General features: G+C 45.3%; 1 protein-coding gene across 1 annotated transcript in view; it reads right to left on the bottom strand.

Annotated features, from left to right (window-relative positions):
- Positions 1-23885, bottom strand: part of GRIN2A (glutamate ionotropic receptor NMDA type subunit 2A) — a 523242-nt gene that overhangs the window by 171547 nt on the left and 327810 nt on the right. The gene's annotated exons all lie outside the window — the stretch shown is intronic.

Raw genomic sequence — 23885 nt, 5'->3', positions numbered from 1 at the left:
GCTCCCTACTCCCTCTGCCCCGGAACAGGAAGTAACCTGTTCCAGGGCAGAGGAAGCAGGGAACCAGCGGAGCCGACAGGCGCGCGGCTGCTCTCTGCACCCTCCAGCAGCGTGCACCCGGGATGGACCGCCCCCACCGCCCCGCCCTTCCTACGCCACTGGCGGCAGCCCCCAACACAAGTCTTTCCTGTGTTCTGAGGCCACTTTCAGCGCTGCTGGTAAAAGGCAGATTTTTCTATTGTTCCAATAATGGCCACATGCTAATTTCCCCATTACTACATGGCCATTAGCACATGAGCCCTTACTGCCACCTATTTTGTAGAAGGAAAGGGCTCAAGCACTAATCCTCCGATAATCAGTTAGTGCCCGGCAATGCCCATACGCTAAATGATTATCACAGCTGCACCCACTGTCCGCTCCCAAACACACTCCCGGTGCTAAAAATCAAATATATATTTTTAGCGCATGGATAGCGCATGCCAATTTCAAAATTACCACAAAAAATATGCCCTCCATCCCTCCCCCCCCCCCCCCCACACCCAAGATATTCAGCCCACAGCAGTCAGCAGTTTTAAAGTTACTGCCAGAAGCTGAATCTAACCCAAACATTCAATGCTAGGGTCATGTCTGGGCAACTGCCATTGAATATTTGGGTCAGCAGCCGACTTGGATGTTATGCAGGTGCCAGCCGGTATTCAGTACTGACTCCGCACTAACTAAATGGGCAAAAAGGCTGACCAATCTGACCAGTTAGCTATGTGGACACTGGCACTGAATGAAGCCAGTGACTACATAACTGTGGCATAGCTACAGGGGGACTTTGGGGCCTGCCCCCCCCCCCAAATTGGATCCGGGTCTACTGGTTTGGCTGGTGGGAGTCCCCAACCCCCGCCAGCTGAAGCCTTTCTCCAGCGCTATTCTCTGTGCATTGCCTGCCCTGCTTCTTCTCATATCACTTGCATGCTCTTCACAAATGCTCAGTTTCACTGAAACCAAACATACACATGTGAGGGGATGCAGTGCAGGCAATGCGCAGAGAAAAGCGATGGAGAGAGGCTTCAGCTGGTGGGAGTTTTAACTCCTAACCCTTACTCACTTGTTCAGCACCCATTTTTATCATTCTCACCTTTGTAATTCCCTTATCCCTTATTTGTCCTGTTTGTCTGTCCTAGGTTTTAAGGTCTTTCAAGCAGGGACTGTCTCTATGTCCAGTGCACAGAGCTGCGTACGTCTAGTAGTGCTATAGAAATGATAAGTAGTAGTAGTAGTTGCGGCAGGGAGGTGGGCCAAACTGTGCCCCCCACACACAGTTTGGGCTCCAGACCCCCCCCCCCCCCCAAACGTTGAGGACTGGCTACCTACAAATGTTGAGGTCTGGCTACACCCCTACTACATAACTGCCAGCTTTTCCCCGAACCACCAAGTGCCACGGTGGTCAGAGGGGATATTCGGCAGCACTGGGCATTGTTTTCTTTTTCATTTCTGATGTTTCAGTGCACATTAAGTTAGTTTATCTTTCACAAAATGATTTTGGCACATGATAAAATGTTTCTGTATGAACTAAAACAATTGAGCGTGCATTATAAAACAGAAACCATATGAAAACATTTGCTTTGCTTTTCATGTTATTTTTGGATGGAAATGACACAGAATAAATCAATAAATGTAATTATTCCCCTATTCTTTTACAATGAAAGCACATGCTCAGATACTTTCAGGCTGTGCACTTCTTAATGCCGTTACTTAAAGCTAGAGGGCGCTCCATTGATGATTTACATCAGCTATAGAACCATAAGGAAACAAACTGTAGTTTCCTGTCTACAACTTTTATTGGAGTCAGCTGAAGCTCCAATGAGATAGTTTGAAGGCAGAGTGAGATGTGCACAGGACAGAATTCATGAGAGGGTGTCAGCTTAGAACAGTTCACTAAGAAATCTCTTTGAAGGTAATGGTAGGTGATTTCACCTGCATGTTACTGTGGAGTTTCATCTTTCTTCACAAGAAACTGTCAGTCAAATCACTTTGTATTCATTGTACATGGAAATGTCACTGGAACCCTCAGAACTCATTTGTTTAAAATCTTTGCATCAAATTAAAGAGCACCATTAGTGTACGCATATTTTACAAGTTTTTGTCTAAATCTTTTTGTTCTTTTTAAGACAATTCTCTCCCAGCATGTTTAACATGTTTTTTTTTTCATCCCAACAAAATATTAAAACTGTAACTGTCTCACCACAAGACAACCTGTGCAACAAGTAGATAACACAGAAACCGACTAAAAATTGACTCTCATGGTTTGGAATCTTTTTTTGAGATTGTGAGAATCAAGCAAGGATCCACACATTTCCAGGACAGAGCCAGATGCACTAAAACCCCCGCAAAAAGCTCTTACCTTAGCTATCCTCGTTGCTGCGAACTGATTTTGAAAAAGCCAGGCATGCATGAAGGAAATCGTATGCAAATGAGCCGCTCGCTGTTAGCTCATTTGAATATGATTTCCTTCTTTGGGGGGGGGGGGGGGGAAGCCAGTCGGTCATCTGAGTATGCGCAGATCAGCCAATCGCCAAGCGCAGCTGATCTGCGCATGCTCAGAGCGTCTTTCATACAGGCACAGAAGCTGCGTATATGAAAGCCGTATAAAACGTTTTGTTCTTGAAAACTGTGCCAAGCAGCATACAGCAAACAGACGAGGCAGCAAATCACTCCTCCAGTTACTATGAGAAGATCCTGCTGCCAGCCAATCACAGCGAGTTTAGCTGACACCAGAGAAGCTAAACGCGCTGTGATTGGCTGCTGGAACACGAGGAGGCGGAACAAGCAGGAGAGCTCCGGAGTGGGGGATTTGTAGCATTTGTAGCTGAACTCGCTGTGATTGGCTAATGGAACACGAGGAGGCGGAACACGCAGGAGAGCTCCGGAGGGGGATTTGTAGCTAAGACATGCAAAACTTTTTTTTTTAAACTGATGTGTTTGAGGGGCAGCAAACAGAAATGCTTGATACACACGTGGAAGGCAGTCTTTAGCACGCATTTTTATCCCTCCGGGCTCCAACAATTAACTGCCTTCCCTGCTCCGTCGTGTCTCCTCTCTCCAGTGTCCTTCTCCTCCTGCAGAGTGGCAAAGGTGGCTGCGGAACTGTCAGGACCGATAGCTCCAGACCTCACGTTAAGATTTCAGCGCTGAAGGTAGGGTTTGCTTCTGTGCATCGTTAGAAAACGGCTGTGCATTGCCTTGCTAGCACATTTGTATAGTAATTAGCTCATTATAATAGCTTTGCATTCCATTTTCATTAGCTACTATCGAGATAGGAGAAAGACCTTTTGTGCATGCCGCATTTAACTCCTTGCTCGCTAAACCGGATAGTTTAAAAAACCACGTTGCTGGCTCATTAGGTTTAGTTCATCTGGCCCAGAGTTTCTTGTCTACTACACCATGGGACATGGGGGTGGGGGTACCTCAAGGTCCAGGTACAAAGATATGAGAATCTGTCTGCAAGTAGTTTAAAGAAAAGCACTGGGGGGCTGACTCTCTGTGCTGCAAGATAATTTTCCTGAACATTTGCAAGAGTGAAGATAAACAGAACTACAGCAGGTGGTTTAGTTTCAATTATAGCTTAATTGCACAAGCAGAAACTTAAGCAAGCAAGATCAGTTTGTCAGCCAATACCCCTGTCTGGTTCGTGGGGTCTCCTTAGGATCTGTGACTAGGGCAATTTTCTACTCCCTTCGATAAAGTAGTGTAGTCATCGTGTTAGTCTACTTTGAAGGTGATAGAAATAAAACAAAATAAAGGAAAATAAAGTGATGCCTTTATTACTGGACAAAAAAAAATTGACACCTTTAGAAATCTCTCTCTCTCTCTCTCACCTCCAAACTCTCAACATCTTCCCCTCTGGGCAGGATTAACCCTTTGGTGGACCCAGGACCTCTAAGGAAGGCCCATCACCGGTAATCAAAAGAGACTGCTCTGCCGGCCAGAGGGCTTTTTTCCTGTTGCGTCCTGCCTATGCGGAAACAGGAAGTTACTTCACAAGAGGCAGGTGTGGGGCATGGCAGGAAGAAGGATGTACTCTGTCTCTCGTTCGCTGCTGCAAGAGGGGGGTGGCGGTGGAGGCGGAGGGAGCAGCAGCAGCGGCGGGGCCCCAAAGATTGTATGCCCTGGGCCTAGCTTTGTCTCTCAATGGCCTTGGGTGGGTCCTAGGCAAAAAAGTCTGTTGGGCTACCCATCATAACTCTTACAGATAGAACCCTGTCTGGTTCTTACAGCAAAAGAAAATCAGCAGACGGGAGCTGCAGGTAAAAAGGGCTGCTAGTTGATAGGATAGCCAGAATGAACAGGCCCAATTCTGGGTAAAACAATCTACCTTCCTTCAGCCCAATGTGGGAATCTTCAGACCTCTCAGGCAGGCTGTGCTGATCTTATAGAGTTTGAGATCAGTGCACCCAACTCTTAAATTTTGAAAATATTCATGGTGTGTTCATATCATCTTATGACACGTATAGAGGATAATTTTAAAACCAGACACATAGGTGAAAAATGCAAAATGATGTCTACTTTAATACTATTTTACAAATGTAACATAAAGTGTCTATGTGTATTCAGGGCCGCCGAGAGGGGGGGACAGGGCCCGGGCCTCCGGGGGGGGGCCCGGCGCCGCTGCAGTCCGGCCCACCCTCCGTAGCTCCCGGAACTAACCTGAAGCGCCTTCACGTTCACATCGCAGCAAGCAGCAGCAGGGCAGGCCACTCCTTCCTTCCGTGCCCCGCCCTCGCCTGATGAAACGTCCGCGAGGGCGGGGCACGGAAGGAAGGAGAGGTCTGTCCTGCTGCTGCTGCTGCTGCTGCTGGTTGCTGCGATGCGAACGTGAAGGCGCTTCAGGTTAGTTCGGAGGGCCCGGCAGCGGGTGGAAGGGGGGCCCCGGCGACTTTGGGTGGGGAGGGGCACGACGCGACCTCGGGTGGAGGGGGCCCGGCGACTTCGGGTGGGGGGGGCGGGGCGTGACGCGACTTTGGGTGGGGGGGGCCCGGGGGCGGTCTTGTCCCAGGCCCGGCCCCGGCTCTCGGCGGCCCTATGTGTATTCATAAAACAGGCACCCAGGACCAGCCCCAACAGCATGCAAAATCACATGCACAAATTTACACCTGCACCTCCACTCAACAAGCCTGACACAGATACACCGCTGTAGCTATTAGAGGAGTCTATACAGATCAGGGGTGTAGCCAGACGCCCAATTTTGTGTGGGTCTGAGCCCGATGTAGGTGGGAATGAAAACCCTAAAAGCCCCCTCCCCACCCAGCATCTCTCCCTATTTCCCAGGCAACCGGGCCCGGGGCAGGACCACCCCCACCCCATATAAACACCCCCATGCCACACTCCCCCCCACACACACACACACTCGGGCTGCTGCCCCCACTGGCCCGCTTACCTTCTTGTGTCCGACTGCTCCTCCCTCGGTCTGTCATCTGCTCCTGTATGCTGGGACCCGGATAATTGCATTAACGTGATAACCCAGGTTATCGCATTAACGCAATCATCCGGGTCCCAGCACAAAGGAGCAGGAGAGAGATAGACTCAGGAGCAGGCAGGCAGTCAGGAAGAAGCTTGCCGGTGCCCCCCCCCCCCCCCCCCCGGAGGCTGGGCCAGGGAATTCCCCCCCCCCCCCTCCTCTCAGCAGCCCTGGGCAACCAGGTGTCTCTCAAATCTCCCCCTACTCCCCTGCACTTTTTAAATCCTTCATTTCTTTGCTGACAGCGAGCAGCAACTCATACCCGCTGCACACACTGATCCTGAGCACTTCTCTCTGTCCTATCTGGAAACAGGAAGTTGCAGCAGAGGGAAGGCTTGAGGCCAGTGCAAGCCATGGGTATGAGTCATTGCTTGGTACCAGCAAAGAAATGAAGGCTTTAAAAAGGTACTGGAGGGGTTGGAGGTGGAGTTGAGAAACAACACCAGAAAGCCTGTGGCTGTGAGGGAAGAAAGTGAGAAATGCTAGGAGTCTTCAGCTGGCAAAGCTTGGGGAGCACCGCCATCAGAGATATGCCACTGCTGGGTGAGCCTAAGCCCTAAGAGGGTGGGCCTCGTAGGCGGTCGGTGGCCCAACTGTTTGGGGAGGCTAAAGGGGGCGGGGTTAGGGGTGGAGCTTAAATCCATAATTGTCTGATAACACGCAGAAAAAATAAATAAAAATGTCACAATTAATACCTTTTATTAAATTTAGATATTAGATATGTATCATATCAAAGAATAAAGTGGTTGCTCAAATCATATTCTAACCACAATCGCTCAACTGCAAAACACTATGCACAACTTTGTCCAAAAACACACTCAGAACCTTACTGTACCATAAATATTACACTGGGCAGACCCTAATACACCAATATACCACCCATACGGAAAATGCAGACCGTCAAAAATATGAAACAAGGGATCATATCATCATAATTCTCATGTAGAGCCACAAAACACCCAAATTCATGTTTAATGTGGGATAAAATGCCATAAATAAGTAAATAAATATAAACTTTTAATGTTGAGCACCTGATTCTCAAAGTGGACATATTCCAAACACTATAATGAAAATAAAATGATCTTTTCTACCTTTGTTGTCTGGTGACTTTTTCTGATCATGCTGGCCCAGTATCCATTCTGCTGCTATCTGTCCTCAGTGCAGGTCAGGAAGTCATCCTCGTTAAATATCTCCCTGGCACCCAGGACACCTCCAGCCAACCCCCCCTGCTTTCCCAGCAGTAAGGTAAACAAACCGTAAACCAATTTCTACAACTGCTAGAGGGCTTTCACTGCAGCTCCTGCTGTGAGGATGGAGGTAAATCAACAATTTAATCCCCTCAGAGCAGCTGGACTCCACAGCTGATCCATTCTGCTGCAGCAGGGGGGAGGCTTAGCCTCTCCAAGCCTCTTATACCAGGCGCCTATGGTGGGCCTGTACCCCACCTGGGCCCACTCCTGGCTATGCCATTGTTATAGATGGAAGTGGACAATCTGCAGCAAGAAGAGGAGGATCCAAGCAGAGACAATGGAAGTGGAGGGCCCAAGGAGTGAAGGAGGAGATGGAAGTCTGTGCAGCACTCTGAGCAAGGACGCCATGAGGAACACAGGAAATAAAGTTAGCTTTATTTGTATAGAGCAGTTGGCTTTTTACCAGTTGCCAACTGCATAAATTAACCTTCCTGAATGCTAAATCCAGAAGTAAGGCTCTAGCACAGGGGTTCTCAACACTGTCCTCGGGACACAGCCAGTCATGTTTTCAGGATACTCACAATGATTATACATGAAATACATTTGCATTCATTGCCTCCACTGTATGCAAATCTATCTCATTCATATTCATTGATGATATCTTGAAAACCCGACTAGCTTGGTGTGTCTTGCTGTGTCCTGAAGACTAGGTTGAGAACCCCTGATCTAACAGATACATCATTTCAGGGTTTTCAATGAATATGCATGAGATAGTTGCATGCAATGGAGGCAGGTCATGCCAACTTATCTCATTCATATTCATTGTGGATATCTTGAAAACCAAGCTGACTTAGGGTTCCCTGAGGGTTAAGTTAAGAAACCTGCTTAAAGTACTGGACAGTTTTGGAAACTGCCTAAGGAACCACTGAGAAGGGCTTATGCCTCAACAAAAAAAAAAAAAAGAGAGAGACTATTCTGTGTACTTTGATTTTGAAGAAACCATTGTAGTATATATGTTTAGAGGCCTTTGAATTCTTCAGTTCTTTCCAGGTTTATGTGGGTGGATGATAGCAGATAATTCTGTTAATGCTACTGAGGGAGATGGCCAAACACTAACAGAAATAGTTGGTAATGTGAGAATTAATGTAATGCTATTTTTTTCTTTTGTCCTGAAGGCTTAAACAGAATGCAAATGATTTCATCAGGGACTAAGGAAGATACACTAACACTAATCAGGATAACAATGGTCAAGAGAACCAACCTTGCTGGGGAAGCGCAACCAGGGTTTGTGATTCTTACCAAGACTGCCTAGAGAAAGGACCAGGATGTGGAAAATTCTTTTGTACATGGAAGGTTTTCCCCATTGGATTAATGTGCTGCCCATGTGGGATGAGTCTGTTAACCACACATACAAATTTGAACTTGCTATGTAGACATATATTTTATAAACTATGCAACTCCATCACTGCTCCACCTAAACTGTGCCCCCAGGAATGCCTACATAAATTCCACATAAAAGTGCATGTGGTCTTTGTGCGCCCATATTTTTTATGTGTGGCCACACAATTGTATAAAACGCCGTTTCCACACATGAAATGTGCTTTATACCTGGAAAAACCTTCATAAAATTAGCCTCTCACCTCCCCCCCCCCCCCCCCATGGGGATTTGTGACTCCATTTTCCATTATTTAATCATCATCTTCCTTTTTTATCAGGCCGTCAGTTAACCTGAAAATTAGAACCACCTTTTTTTGACTAGATATATTCAAATAATTTGAGGTCAAATTCAAACCAGGTTGAATTTTTTCCCCCATTTGTCACGTATTCAAAATGGGGCACAGCACTACTCATTTACCATGTAGTCAATATGATAACTCTACAGCCACCATCAAAAAGAGTATTCCAAGATAGCACAGAAACTGATGTTAATAATAATAAAACTCAATATCACTATGCAAGTTAAATGCTGAGGCCCGTCTCTGCTGTGTTTATTTTCATCAAGGCACAAAGCGCTTCTAAAACCCGATTGCTTTAAAGAGCCAAAAGAAAAAAATCTGAAGCCCCCCCCCCCCCAACCAATTTTCATTTCTTACAGCTCTGGTACTGAGTAGAACCTACAGGCCACCCCCATATACTGAAATGTATAACTGCAATACCTTGAATGTTAACCACCCACTCCCATAGGATAGATGTTTGAGCAGTGTTTTACATTTTTGAGGTATGTCTGCATCCACAGTGGGAAATTATGTAAGATTAAACTTAGAACTGATGAATTAATTTTACTTACTGAACATAAGGACATTATTTTAGCTGAAACGCACCTTCTGGGTTTTGAACATTTGACATGTAATGATTACTTACAAATGCTCTGGTGCAGCGGAGCCACCATCTATGAATTCAATTAACTAAAAATGACTGAACACCGTAAAAATGATTCTTTAAAAGTGGAAATTAGAGATGGCTGAAAAAAAATGGAGGCTCTTTCTGAGACGCTCACAACTCCTTGATCAGGATTGGCCAAGAAGTCAAAGTGGAACTCGAGTCAGAGGGATTTCAGCCTGAGGAGAATTTGGGGAAATTCATTAAATTTATACCAGTATATCTGGAGATAATTCTAAGGCAATTTGAGGATATTTTTGAAACAGATCTAAAAAAATTGTTTCAGAATTTTCTGAATTTGACAAGCTGTTCAGCAAATGTATGTGTGTCTGCGGTCCTGAAGCTTCACAAAAACAACGCTTTTCTCCACAGTTCAAATCCCCATAACAATCCACACCAGGTTTTTCTTCTTCCCAACAGATCCCAGTCCAAAATGGCCAGTTTCAGAAATAAAACAAAATACCTCCTTTATCTCGGGTACTGTTTAAAAAAAAAAAAATTATAGAGGCCAAACAATGTTTCCTAAGGGAGCAGGATCATAGGCGGTCGGTGGCCCAACTGTTTGGGGAGGCTATAGGGGGCGGGGTTATGGGTGGGGCCAGGGGCGGGACTTACATCCATAATTGTCTGACAACACAGAAAAAAAATAAGTAAAAATAAGTCACAATTAATACCTTTTATTAAATTTAGATATTAAATATGTATCATATGTCAAAGAATAAAGTGGTTGCCCAAAGCATGTACTAACCACAATTGCTCAACTGCAAAACACTATGCACAAATTTGTGCAAAAACACACTCATAAATCTTACTGTACCATAACACTGGGCAGACCCTAATAAACCAATATACCACCCTTACGGAAAATGCAGACCATCAACAATATGAAACAAGGGATCATAATATCACAATTCTCATGTACAGCCACAAAACACCCTTTTAGGGTGGAAAGGTTCACAATGAGCTCCTTTTATGAACGACTATATGTAGATGGTAGTGTGTCATGATTTAGGCTCTAAAACCCTTTCTGATGATTTGGTGCCACCTCAGTAAGGCCAATACACAATCTATCCACTGCAAAACACTATACACAAACTTGTGCAAAAACAAACTCATAACCTTACCAAACCATAACAGTACTAATTCCAAGGACAGGACGAGCTACAACCTTACGCGTGTAAAGGCAGCACTGTAATTACACCGGGCTCTAAAACACCAGTGCACAACCTAGTGAAACAAAAAAACCCCAAAAAGGGCTGAAAATACTACACGCTAGCAGAATACTGCACCTTGATCACACATGAAAAACACATGACACAACAGAAATGAAGGCAAAATACTGAACTGGAAAGTTACCTCAAGAAGTCAGACTCAGCATGCAGCAATACTAGAAAAATTGAAATTTACATGCAAAACATCACAGATGCACATTTTCAAAAGCTGACATATTCCAGTTAATAAATTCTGAATAAAATACTTTTTTCTACCTTTATTGTCTGATCATTTAGTTTTTCTATTCGCTTTGGTCCCAGTGTCTTCTGTTTTATGCAGTGCCTTCTTTCCATTTGATATTTTTTCTCTCACCATGTCCACCATCCTCCTGTGTCCTTATGCATTCTGTCTACCATCTGTAGCCCTGTCCCTATCCTTCAGTATCCCGATCCAGCTCTTAAATTCAACAGTTTCCCTCCATCCATATCCAGCATTTCTCCTCACTTCCCTCCATCCATATGCATATACTTCCCTCCCCTCCATCCATGTCCAGCACCTTCCCTCTTTCTCTCCTACCCTTCCATCCAGTGTCATCCCTCTTTCTCTCTCTCTCTATCCATCCACCCATTACCCTCTCCCAATCCTTCCGTCCATTGTCTCCCTCTATCTCCCCTTCCTTCTAGACAGTTCTTTCTCTTGACCCTTTTCCATTCAGCATGTCCTCTCTCACCCCATCCTTTCAGTGTCTTTCCTCTTTCCCTCCCTACCAGTGTCTTCCCTCATTCTGCCCCCTCCTTCCAGCATTTTTCCTCTTTCTCCCTCCTTTCATCCAGCCAGCATTTCTCAGTCTGACAGCTAGGGTCTCCCCCAGCAGCTTCTCTCTCTTTCTCCTGCTCAGGTCCCCTCTTTCTCTCCCCATCTCTCTCTGGCTCTCCCCTGCTCTTTTCCATGTCCCTGGCTCTCCCCTGTTCTTTTCTATGGCCCCTCTTTCTCTCCCCATCTCTTTCTGGCTCTCCCCTGCTTTTTTTCCCATGTCACTGGCTCTCCCCTGCTCTTTTCCATGGCCCCTCTTTCTCTCCCCATCTCTTTCTGGCTCTCCCCTGCTCTTTTCCATGTCCCCTCTTTCTCTCCCTATCACTCTGGCTCTCCACTGCTCTTGTCCATGTCCCCTGGCTCAACCTCTCTCTCCTCCTACCGTTTCCAGCCAGTGGCCATGTTCAGACAAGAGCTTCTTTGTCGGCCCCCACTTCCCTTCTCCCTCCATAACATGGTGCTCCTTGCCAGGCAGAGGAAGAGAATAGCCTCATGTGGATATAAAGATGTGGCTGCTGCCTTTCTGCAGTAGAAGCAACCACATGTCTTGCTTTCTTGCTTAGATACCTGTTGGAAGTGCTTCTGTAAACAATGACATGGCAAAAGTTGTTGCACAGATGTATTTTTTTCCCCCATTCATTTAGTAGCAGCTTGTCGTCGGGTTTAAGGCAATGCTATGTACTTAAAGTATATAAAAACCTCATCCAGGCATGCCTTCTCTCAGAGGATGCGACACTCGTACACATTAAAACCTTGGTTCAAAAACTAAGAATCCCTCTCAATATAGCTGCATGAAATATGAGCATAGTTTTTTTCATTTGGGGAAGCAAAGGATGGGGTAGGGCATACATACTAACATATTCTGAAATACAAAGCAGCCCAGCTGAAGAACTAGGTCATCCCGATCTCCCAGGACTCTCCCCAAGCAGGTAGCAGAGCGCCAAACGCAGCCCACCACTGCTTCGGAAACTTAGTACCGCCATACCTGACCTCGGATCCCGCCCGCACCTCCAGGGCACTGGCCGGCCAGACGCCGGCCCAGAACGGCAGGGAAAAAAAGGAGGCGAAAGGCGCTGCGCACAAGGTACGTGCTCGAAGATGAGAGATGCAGCCGTGGGCAGCACCGCAGAAGCAGACAACCCAGACCAGCCCAGGCTGGCCCACACCACACGCGCCGACCGTCGGGTGAAACAAGGAGCCTGAAGCCCCCGCTAACCGCTGGATACATGCACAGCGCCTGCCATCACCCACCAGCCTTCCCTACTGAGTAGCAATCGAAACCTCTGCTCGTCCACGTGCTCAACGAGCCAGACGGGACCACCTAGATGAGTGCGAGGCGTGCAGACGCGGGACCACCGAGGCCTACCAGATCGCGCTGTGCAAAGGGCTCACTGAGTCTCATCTTGGAGAAGGAGGCAGGCAGGGCTGCGGGGAAGGTCACAGCTGGGCTGGGGAGGCTTAGCCTCCCCAAGCCTCTTATACAGGGCGCCTATGAGCAGGATTATCCCACAAGCAAGTCCTTTGTTTTCCTCGCCCTCCTTAAGCCAGACACAAAAGTTCAGCAAAGAGTTTTAGCTTTACTTTGGCTCAGTTCAAGTCTATCATACATAGTAACATAGTAGATGACGGCAGAAAAAGACCTCCATGGTCCATCCAGTCTACCCAACAAGGTAAACTCATATGTGCTACTTTTTGTGTATACCCTACCTTGATTTGTACCTGTCCTCTTCAAGGCACAGATCGTATAAGTCTGCCCAGCACTATCCCCGCCTCCCAAGCACCAGCCCCGCCTCCCACCACCGGCTCTGCCACCCAGTCTCGGCTAAGCTCCTAAGGATCCATACATTTGCATGTTTCCTTAAAAAGAAAAAAAAATCCTTTGTTTCCCTTCCCCCATGAAACTTTTAACATTCTTAACCAACAAGTGTCAAGCACTCCTAATGCCTGCCTGTAATACTTATTACCTTGGATAGAAGCTCCAAATTCCAGGGTTATTTGCAATTTCAAAAATAAGTCTTTCCCAATAAAATCTGTATGTCACAACCATGCACAGCTGTGCCTGCAGCCCACTTGCTAGAATTTTATGGATCTGGTTACTTGGCAGCCATCCACCGGGCTGATGGGGTTGTTAAATAATATTACACAAAAATACTAAATCACAGTTTAAGCAGAAACTCACTCTGCTGTAACCTCCATTGGCTCAAGACAGAGTTCCCATTCCTCCATAACATCTCTGTTTTGCTCCAGTAGCGCAGGGGAAATGTTTCTAGGATACTGCTCTGCTACCTGTCGGAAGGCTTTTTCCCCAAGGTGCATTTAGCTGCCCCTCCCCCTTCCAGCCTCTCTTTGGTTCTAGCACATATTGCTTAGTCACTCAGGGAAACTGAACCTCATAGATCTACCAACCAGAAACAGAATCGGATCATCACGATCATACCTAAACTTGCATTACCCAAATTGTAAAGGACTTAAATACCTAACAACTTACGCATCCAGCTTCTCCTACGTAAGTGCACAACTATGGAATGGTCTCCTAAAAGATGTAAAAACATTCCTCGACCATCTAAACTTCAGAAAATCACTAAAAACCAACCTCTTCAAAAAGGTTTACCCCACCGATCCAACATAACTCCCAACACCCAGCAACACAGCACAACCAATGATCATAATGGACAATATACAATCTTCATCCCCTTTCGACCTTCAAGGTGCCTGACAAATCCCTACCTCATTCAACCACTATACAACCTGTATTTGTTATCTACTGACTGGTGAACGCCTTTACGGTATTATGTAAGCCACATTCAGCCTGCAAATAGGAGGGAAAATGTGGGGTACAAATGTAACAAATAAATAAACAAATAAATAAAATCTAAACTCCTTCCCAGGGTTGCCAACTCTTTTCCCATGGAATTGGACAGGGTTTTTTTGTGGTGGCCATGGGCACTTTCAGGCAGTCGCAGATTGAAACTTTTTGGGCGGGTTTTGTTTTTTGGGGGCAGCCACTGCTGATTCCTCCTTCTGGCTCTCTCTACTGTCACCCAATTGGTCAAATTTGGAGCCGGAATGAGGCTTGGTTCATCTCAAGCCTCATTCTGGCTCCAAATTTGATCAATAGGAGGGCGAGGTGCATGATAAAGTTATCAGCTGATGATGTCTCATCATTCTGTGGAGGAGGAGGTGCAAGGCAGAGCTGAGAGCACACTACAACATGCCAAAGTAGAGGAGAGCGCAGCAGCGAGCACTGCAGCACATGGATGGTGGAGCGAGGAGTAAAGGACGGAGGCAGGCAAAGCAGCACACAGGTAAGGCTACAGTCAAAGTCATGCCCAAAAGTTGCCTCACAATTTTTAACTCCAAAAATGTGAGGGAGGGAGGGAGGGAAGAGGGACACCCACATAGGTAGGTATCGTTTTTTTCTGCTGATAAGATTTAACTATTATAGCAGTGGTTTTTGTATTATGTCCTTTCTGTGGAAAGATTTTCAGACAGTACTACAGATACTCAGTGGCGTAGGAAGGGGGGGGGCGGTGGGGCGGTTCTCCCCGGGTGCACGCCGCTAGGGAGGTGTCAGCTCCGCTTGTTCACTGCTCTCTCTGCCCCTGAACAGGTTACTTCCTGTTCCGGGGCAGAGCGAGCAGGGAACCAACGTAGGGTTACCATATGGCTCCAGAAAAAGGAGGACGGATTGAGCCAGCCTGGTTTTACTTCCATTGCTTTCAATGGAAAGCAATTGCTTTCAATGGAAGTAATTGAGCCAGCCGGGTTTTACTTCCATTGCTTGCAATGGAAGTAAAATCTGGCTGGCTCAATCCGTCCTCCTTCTTCTGGAGCCATATGGTAACCCTAAACCAATGGAGCCGACGCAGCTCCCAGCGACTGCACTTGGGGCGGAGCGGTCCTCCCGCCCCCCCACCCTTGGTAAGATTGTGCTCCGGGGGGGGGGGGGGGGGTTGCACACTCCAGGGGGGTGCGTTTGCGTTCCGAGGGGGGTGCCGTGCTGCACCCATGGGGGGGCGCAGCAGCGAACCGCCCCAGGTGTCAGCTGCCCTCGCTACGCTTCTGCAGATATTTAAACTCCTGAAGCAGGCATACTGTTGCTGAAACCTGGACCATGTCAAATCCATCCTACTTGTTTTTGGTTGACCTACATCCCTTCCCTACTTCGATGGACTGTACTTTTCTCCATAGGAGATCCTTCCTTGTTCTTCAGGTGCTCGTTTAATTTTATAGACCATCTGTGCATGTAAATGGACTCATATATAATTAGGTCGTGCAAAAGTACATGTGGTCCAAGCCAACATGTACTTGTGCAGTAAGCAGCTTGAGCAGGTAATGTCTGCGCCTTCAACCTAAGCACAATCCAGTCGATATTCAGCCCAAGGGAGGCAGGCCAGCTAAATCCCACATTCAGCACTGAGCCCAAATATTCAATGCCGGGCCATTTCCGGTGACCAGCATTGAATATCCTTTTCTTTTATGTGGCACTTGCTAACACATGGCTGCTTAAGTTGATATTCAGAACTTAAGGAGCCAAGGGTTGCCACATAAAGATAGGACTGTGTTTTATGTGGTCCAATTTATATGGTTACCCTGACCAGTTAAATGCCAAATATCTGCTAAGCAACCTTTACTGAATAGCGCTTAATACGGATTCCCATACCCAACTTTGGGTGCGAGGACTTATGTCTGCTAAAACCTAGTGTAAATCCTCGAGCCCAACTACATAAATCCAAGTATTCCAAAACCACACCTAATTTCTGGGCCCCGACCCACCCATGCCCCTCTTGCATGTTTTTAAGATTTTTATGTGATACTCTTATATCATTTGATTCATGTCTTATTACTAATTATTTATGATTTTAATTTTGTTTACAAGTTTGTGTTCTAGTTGTTACCCCTGACGCAGCCTGTGGTTGAAACATGGCCATGTCGGGTAACTGTTTCTACTAAACAGCATTCCTCTTTTTACGATTTGTTGATCTTCTGTTTTGTTTGGTTGCCCCACTAGTGCGTGAGCTCTTACACCACCTAATCCTGCGCTAATCAGTTAGCATTTGGCAATGCCCACACATTAACTGATTATCGTAGCTGCATCTACCCTCTGCCCCTAAACATGCCCTTAGCACTAAAAGAGTAATTTTATCTTTTAGCTTGCACGCACATATTCAAAAACTACTGCAGAATGCCCGAGTGCATTTTAACCAGTGGTATGCACGTGTTAGTTCTTACTGAAATTTAGCAAAAGGACCCCTTTGAGGTGAAAATCGCTGCTAACCAGGTTAACTCCTAGCTCCACCCAGACTCCATCCCTGCACCTCTCGATGACACTAACCAGATAGTGGCAAGGACAAATCAAACTCAGCAGTGGCGTTCCTGGCCTGGATGGTACCCGGGGCGGAGCGCCGATGCGCCCGCGCCCCCGCTAGATGACACCTCCCCCCCCTGGCAAAATGACACCCCCCCGGGTGCACGCCGCTGGGGGGGGCCGCGGCCCGCGCCTGCTCCTCCGAGTTCGCTAAACTTTGTTCGTTCGCTGCAGCTCCCTCTGCCCCGGAACAGGAAGTAACCTGTTCCGGGGCAGAGGGAGCTGCAGCGAACGAATGAAGTTTAGCGAACTCGGAGGAGCAAGCGCACGCCACGGCACCCCCCAGCAGCGTGCACCTGGGGTGGACCGCCCCCACCCCCCCCCCCTTGGTACGCCACTGAAACTCAGGTATACATATTTTATATGGTATGTAATATTTTATGAGTTTATCTTGTTGGGCAGACTGGATGGGTTCAGGTCTTTATCTGCCGTCATTTACTATGTTACTATGTTAAGGCACTGTGACCAGATATTCAGTGGCACTAGCCCAATCAGTGTGAGTTAACTCCTACCCAGTTAGCTCATGCAGAATATCAACCCCATTATTTTTTATCTCTATATGCATCCACAAACGAACAGCTGTCGATGGACAGAAAGAACATTTTTCCCTCTGTTCACTCCTGAAATAATATGAGGCACTAATGCCCCCACCATCTGACCACATTGGGTGCATGAAACCATTAGGATCCTAGTCAAAGCAGAAAGATGAAACCCTCCATTAAATAAAACATGTATGCAGATCAAAAATGACACGTAAAGCAGCAGAATGGGATGCATATAGGCACCTGCGTTAACACTATATTACACATTTATCAGGGTCTCTGACAAAATGGATGATTTCATTTTCTAGAGCTGATGATCCTAAAATACAAAAATTAATTAACCAGAAATAAAATAAGATTGTAAATGTCTTGTATAGTAAATCATGTATCACACAGTCATAATATTACAGCACACTTCATTTTTTCAAACTAATTAAAATTCTTTCTCTTTCTCATCATGACCTTCTGCCTGTTTTGTTTTATTATTTTTTTTTTTACTTACCCCAGACACCACTTATCTAGGACCTGTTTTATTCTCAGCAAGTCTTTGCCATGCCAGGCGATCAAGCGACTAAACTCCTTCAGTTAGTTCTCACAGGTCAGCAAAGTTCAGATAAGATATGGGACTTAACAGAACCTTGTAATTAAACTCCAATCTAGAATATATCCCAGCTTGACTGCACGACAACATTAGTAAGTAATTTAAATAAAGCTAGTTTCTTAAGAACTCTGGGTATGGTGTCAAGACCCTAATAAAATAAAGGCATCAAGCTGTGTAAATACAATCTGCAACTTTTGTGGAAATTCACTTCAGCTGCCATAAAGAGATGTAGCCAAGGGTGGCCTAGCTGAGCCATGGCCCCCTACCACTTTGAAATCAGACCCATCCAATCACCAATGGCAGCACTGGCAGTGATAAAAGACAACAGTCTGCAATCAACCCAACAACTAGCTAAATGAAAGAAATTGGCTAGAATGGTTCCCAAAACTGGTCCTGGAGGCACCCCAGCCAGTCAGGTTTTCAGGATACCCACAATGAATATTCACGAGGGAGATCTGCATGCACTGCCTCCGCTGTATGCAAATCTAGCTCATAAATATTCATTGTGGTTATCTTGAAAACCTGACTGGCTAGGGTGCCTCCAGGACCAGGTTTGGGAACCAGTGGGCTGGACCCATGCCAATCTGGCTTCAGAACTGGATATAAAGACAGTTATTTTATCCCTGCTGACGATCTCCACGGAAACCATGACAGGAGATCTGCCTAAATTCTGTTGCTGCTGGATTTCTCATGGGCGTTCAGCACTGTGGACCATATTACACTCGCACAGCTGATGGAAACAGGTATTAATAGCACAGTGTTTGCATGGTTCGGTCCTATTTGTCAGGCAGCCAACAAGCAGTTCTGTTCAACAACAATAAATCATCACCTTGGTCGTTGAACTAAGGGGTAACACGGGGATCCATACCGTCACCTATTTTATTTAATATCCACCTCAAGCCTCTAGCTGAACTGCTTCGGTTGATGGACATAAAATTCTATATCTAGATGTTGATGATGTGCAGCTGCTCATACAGATTGAATGAGATCTCCCGCAGCTTTAAGTAAATTGGTTGTCTATTAGCATCTCAGACGTGGGCATAAAAACAACACACTCTGCCTGAACCCAAGTGAAACATAGATTCTGTGGGTTCCTAACATAGGTGGACAGATACCTGATTTCAAAATACCATCTGGGAAGTATGAATTCCCTCTAAAATCTCAGGTCAGGAAGCTTGCAGGACTGCCAGACTCATTGTTTATTTTGATCCTGCAAATTCAAACAACCTTGATAAACTGCTTCTATCACCAGTGGGAAGTTTGAAATCTCTCTCCATACATTGAATAGATGAATCGCATCACAGTGGTCCATGCTATGCTAAAGCCATGGCTAGGTTATTATAATGTCCTGCTGTTCATTGGTCAGACTATGCTGCAGCACAACTGATAAGAGAGTTGCAAGTCACATGACCACATCACACCCTTCCTGCTAAAATTACACTGGCTACCAGTACTTTACAGGGTCAGATTAAGAACTTTATCATTGATTTTCAAGGTCCTCAGACAAAATGTGCCAGAGTACCAGAAGAATAAGTTAATGCTCTACATACCTTTGAGGCCTCTAAGATCTTCTCAAGGAGCATCACTATCTGTACCCTCAATGAAATAAATTGCACAATGTGATACACACCAATGAGCTTTCACAGGAGTAGCCCTCACACTTTGAAACTCACTTCCAGAAGAGCTACACCTAACTCAAGATTCTCTGCTTCAGGAAGCTTTCCCAGTACTTTTGAGAGGGCTGCCACTGCTCTGCAGTTAACACTAAGCAAAGTTTAGTACCATGCGATAACACAGAATGCAGTTTGCAATATCTCTGGAGGTGTAGTTAATTGCACTGCATTACCTGCTGGGTTAGCAGTTATTGAATGGTAATTGCCTCTGAATTAACTGAAATTTAAGTCCAAGTGCTCATCTTGATGGATGAGTTTAACCTTGGGCTGGAACTCACGTGACCCTGATCCATGGGTAGAGGGGACGTCAAAGTGGCAAGCTGGAAATGGTTTGGGGGGGGGGGGTGAAAGGAATGAAGGGGTAGGGCCTCAATCAAGAACTACTAGAGTAGCTTTGATTACAAGTTATTTTCCCACTGGAGGATTGGATGGCTGGGACTGGGGGTGGTCCGGGAGCAGAATTTATTTAAGGCAGATATCTCCATGGAGCAGGGTTTTCATCCTGCTCCTCAGAGGCAGCTTACCCACTCACCCTCCCCTTTCTCAAAGATGGGGTGGGGTGGGGGATAAATGACTGGGAGTGTTCAGGTTTTTGGTGGTTTATTGTCGCAGCGGGTGGACACCCAAACTATGGGACTTTAGCTCATTGGAGGATGAGTGGTGGATTTGAGGCTCTAAGAGCTGGATGGCAGGAGGGTCAGGTGACCCGGCTAATAGGCATGGAGGTCCATGACATATCCTTATGCCTTAGCTGTCATGGCGGGGAGGTGAAGGAACAGGAACTTTATTGAACTACTCTATAGTAGCTCGGGTGGGGGATTCTGTTATGTTACTGTTATTGGTTATCATGTTATCTCCTTAATACCCAAAGCTGCCTAATTATTTCCAACCTAAAAACTTTCTTCCCAAAGTCTGCTACATAACAATCATCGATCTTTGATCCCATAACAAACTGTAGAACTATCAAATATGTTCTTAAATTATCATTTTGTAATCCAGGATTTTAGGGAAGGGAGAACAATCTCAGTCCTCACATGCATATCCAGACCACAAGAGGATTGCACATCATGACCTATAGATGGCTTACCTCTAAACTGTCAGCTAGAAATCTCTATTTCAAGATAGATATTTTGGGCACGCCTCCATGCAGTGCTTGAATATTCTTTCATGCGTAATATTTTGACCATTTTATTCACAGTGGCATATTTAAAGTAAAGTTTTAAAAAGCCAATATTTTATCTAAAGCAAAAATGTCTAAAGTCCAGACACTTTATCCTAAAATAAAATTTATTATCTTACAAATTATATTTTAGTAACATTTTGTTTATGAACCAAGAGTTTACAGTGGGCTTTGTGATCTTGATCCATGATAATAATTTTTTTCAAGCCATCCTTAGAAGGCTCTAATATATGGAAATTATACATTTAATAACTTACCCTCACAATATGCAAATAGATGATGATGATGGGTAATATTGTCCCATAGACAAAATTAACCTACAATTTTCTCAGTATGTTAAACTAATGGTGATATATCCTCATATTACTTTAAAAGTTATGCATTCAGAAAAATGTCATTGAGTCTGATTTAAATAAAACCTGGCAAGCACATTTATAAGATATATATTGCTAAATCAAACTATAAGATCTGAAATGACTTACTAAAGAATAATAATAAAAAAAAGTAATACAAAAAATATGCAAGTGGTTAAAAACTGCTGAGAAATTGCATATGTAAAATATGACTCAGTGGCAGCACTGGGCACCGCTGTGTTGAAAATCTGGACTAGATGTATGAGTCCTGCTCCTGCTCTTGTCAGGAACCTGGAAACTTGGCAACTGAGGGTATTTGATAGAGGAGACCAAGCAGTACAGCCACTTCAGCAGAAGTTTAAAAAACATCTTCCCCACATCTACCCAGGGATAAGAGACTGGTGCAAGAGTGGGTCACGTCCCACACAGACACAGAATATACGTCTAGAACAGTGTTTTTCAGCCAGTGTGCCATGGCACACTGGTATGCCGCAGCTGGTCTGCAAGTGTGCTGCAGAAGTTGAGGGTTGTTATTAGTACATAAGAACATAAGCACCGCCATACTGGGAAAAGACCAAGAGGCTGTCAAGCCCAGCATCCTGCTCCGACAGTGGCCAATCCAGGCCTCAAGAACCCGGCAGAAACCCAAAAACAAAACAAAAAATGTAAATTAATAATGGGTAGGGCCAGCTTAATTTGTACCGGAACAGAGTATACCTTTTAAAAGTTTCCTTATCTCTAGTGGTCAGTGCCAGCGAGCAGCGATTCATACAGCCTGCTTGCGCCAATCCTGGAGCCTTCTCTCTGATGTAACTTCCTGCTTCTACATAGGTAGGAAGTTATGTCAGAGAGAATGCTCTGGGGATTGGCATGAACAGACTGTATGAATCATTTGCTCACTGCCTCCAAGCGCTGGAGACAAAGAAAATTTTAGAAGGTACATGGGGGGGGGGGGGGGGGAGGTCAAGAGAGCAAGGGAAGATGCTTGTTTGCTGCCTGGAGAGGGAACAGGAGGGAGAGATACTGGACTATTTGTGAGGATTGAGGGGGGGGGGGGGAGAGAAGGTAAATGCTGGACTATTGGTTTGGGTGGGGGGAGAGAAAGTAAAATGCTGTGTGCCGTGAGATGAAAAAGTTTGAAAAGATCTGGTCAGGAATGAACAGAATAAGCATTCGCTTGGCTGGTCTCTGACTTCTGGATTGTCTTACCTGCTTCCTGATTCCTCCACCCCCACACAAATACTTCTGGCCTGTCAGCGGCTTTGTCAGTCTGATTCAGTTTCTCATCCATTGGTCCATAGGTCTGGAGTTCTAGGGGGTATTGATGGCTGGGGATTATTATTATTATTATTTATTGCATTTGTATCCCACATTCCCCACCTATTTGCAGGCTCAATGTGGCTTACACAGATTTGATCAAACAAAAAAAACAGCACCACGGGCCTTTAAAAATGGAACACAGTTCTTTATTGAATGAGCCTTGACAAAAAGACCCGACACGGGCCGTGTTTCGGTGACTAGCACCTGCGTCAGGGGTCCCCACGTCTCATATAGTAAAAGCTACAAAGCACCAAGGCACTTTCACTTTCAGTATCCATTTGGATACAGAAAGTGAAAGTGCCTTGGTGCTTTGTAGCTTTTACTATATGAGAAACCTTAGAAACCTTTATGCAATGCCATAATGCACTCCTTTGCACCATGTATGTATGCACCTTGGTGCAAAATCATTTGTATGCATTACCACAATGTATTCCTCTTTACCATGTATGTATACAACTAAATGTATTACCATCTGAAACTCTACCCGGAAATGGCGATCGCCATCATGGCATAATGTAAGCCACATTGAGCCTGCAAATAGATGGGAAAATGTGGGATACAAATGCTACAAAATAAAAATAAATAAATTCACAATTGTCATTAAGGGGGTCTTTACAAAAATGCACTAGCATTTTTAGCGCACGTTAAAAATTCTCGCGGTCAATGGTTGAATACGTTAAATCCCCATTTGCAATATGTGATGACTTACAATTTTTTTTGAATTGTGTTTATTTGCAGTGATGATGGTAAACACAGTTCATCCCCATTTTCTACAGAGGGGACGGGAGTGCAGAGCATTCAGGACAGCTCAACAGTTCACAACCCCACACATTTTGATGAAAAGTTCACAACCCCCCTGGATTTTGATGGAATGGGGGCTTGTTAGCAATTAAAGGACTTACAAAGATAGTACATGGGGGAAGGTGCTTTTACGGCAGCCCCAAAACTGGAATAGATGTTTGGGACATGCTGGAACTTTGCCAGTCCATATGTATATGCAAGTCAGAAAACATGTAATGTAATGTAAAGGGTAAATAGCTGTGTGTCTCTATGGCTAACCAACCAGCAGGGTGAAGTTAGGTTTAGATAGGGGGGAAGGGGAAGGGAAATGGGACTTGATATACCGCCTTTCTGTGGTATTTTGCAACTACATTCAAAGCAGTTTACATATATACAGGTAATTGTAAATGGGAAATGTCTTCATTATGTATGCATTAAAGTGTGGTTAAGATATGTTGTGGTGCTGCGGCCATAATAAATTCAACTTCTTTTTCATAGGTCTCAATGAGTTATTCTGAAAAGGAGATATTTGATGATAAAGGGGCGGCAGGACAAAGAATGGAGGAGAATACAGGGTGGGAGGGGGTGAGAAGGGGTTGAGAGGTCAGTTCCTGGTGCCACTTGCCCCTGAAAGAAAAAATATATAAATAGCTTGAACTAGGTTGGAATGAAGTTTCCAGCTACAGTGAGTAACATTCCTTCCATGCACCTGATACCCTTTTGAACATCCTGAGTCCTTCTTTTCGTGCAAGAACCACCTGTTTCTCAGTCAAAACCTGTCGTTTCTTTATCTACAACATTAGCAAAATTCACCCCTTCCTTTCTGAATACGCTACCAGAACCCTTATCCAAACCCTTGTCACCTCTCGCTTGGATTATTGCAATTTGCTTCTCACTGGTCTTCCACTCAGCCATCTCTCTCCTCTCCAGTCTGTCCAAAATTCTGCAGCACGACTTATTTTCCGCCA

Source organism: Microcaecilia unicolor, chromosome 8, assembly GCF_901765095.1.
Source record: "Microcaecilia unicolor chromosome 8, aMicUni1.1, whole genome shotgun sequence".
Classification (NCBI taxonomy): domain Eukaryota; kingdom Metazoa; phylum Chordata; class Amphibia; order Gymnophiona; family Siphonopidae; genus Microcaecilia; species Microcaecilia unicolor.
This window is presented reverse-complemented; position numbering and strand designations above follow the sequence as displayed.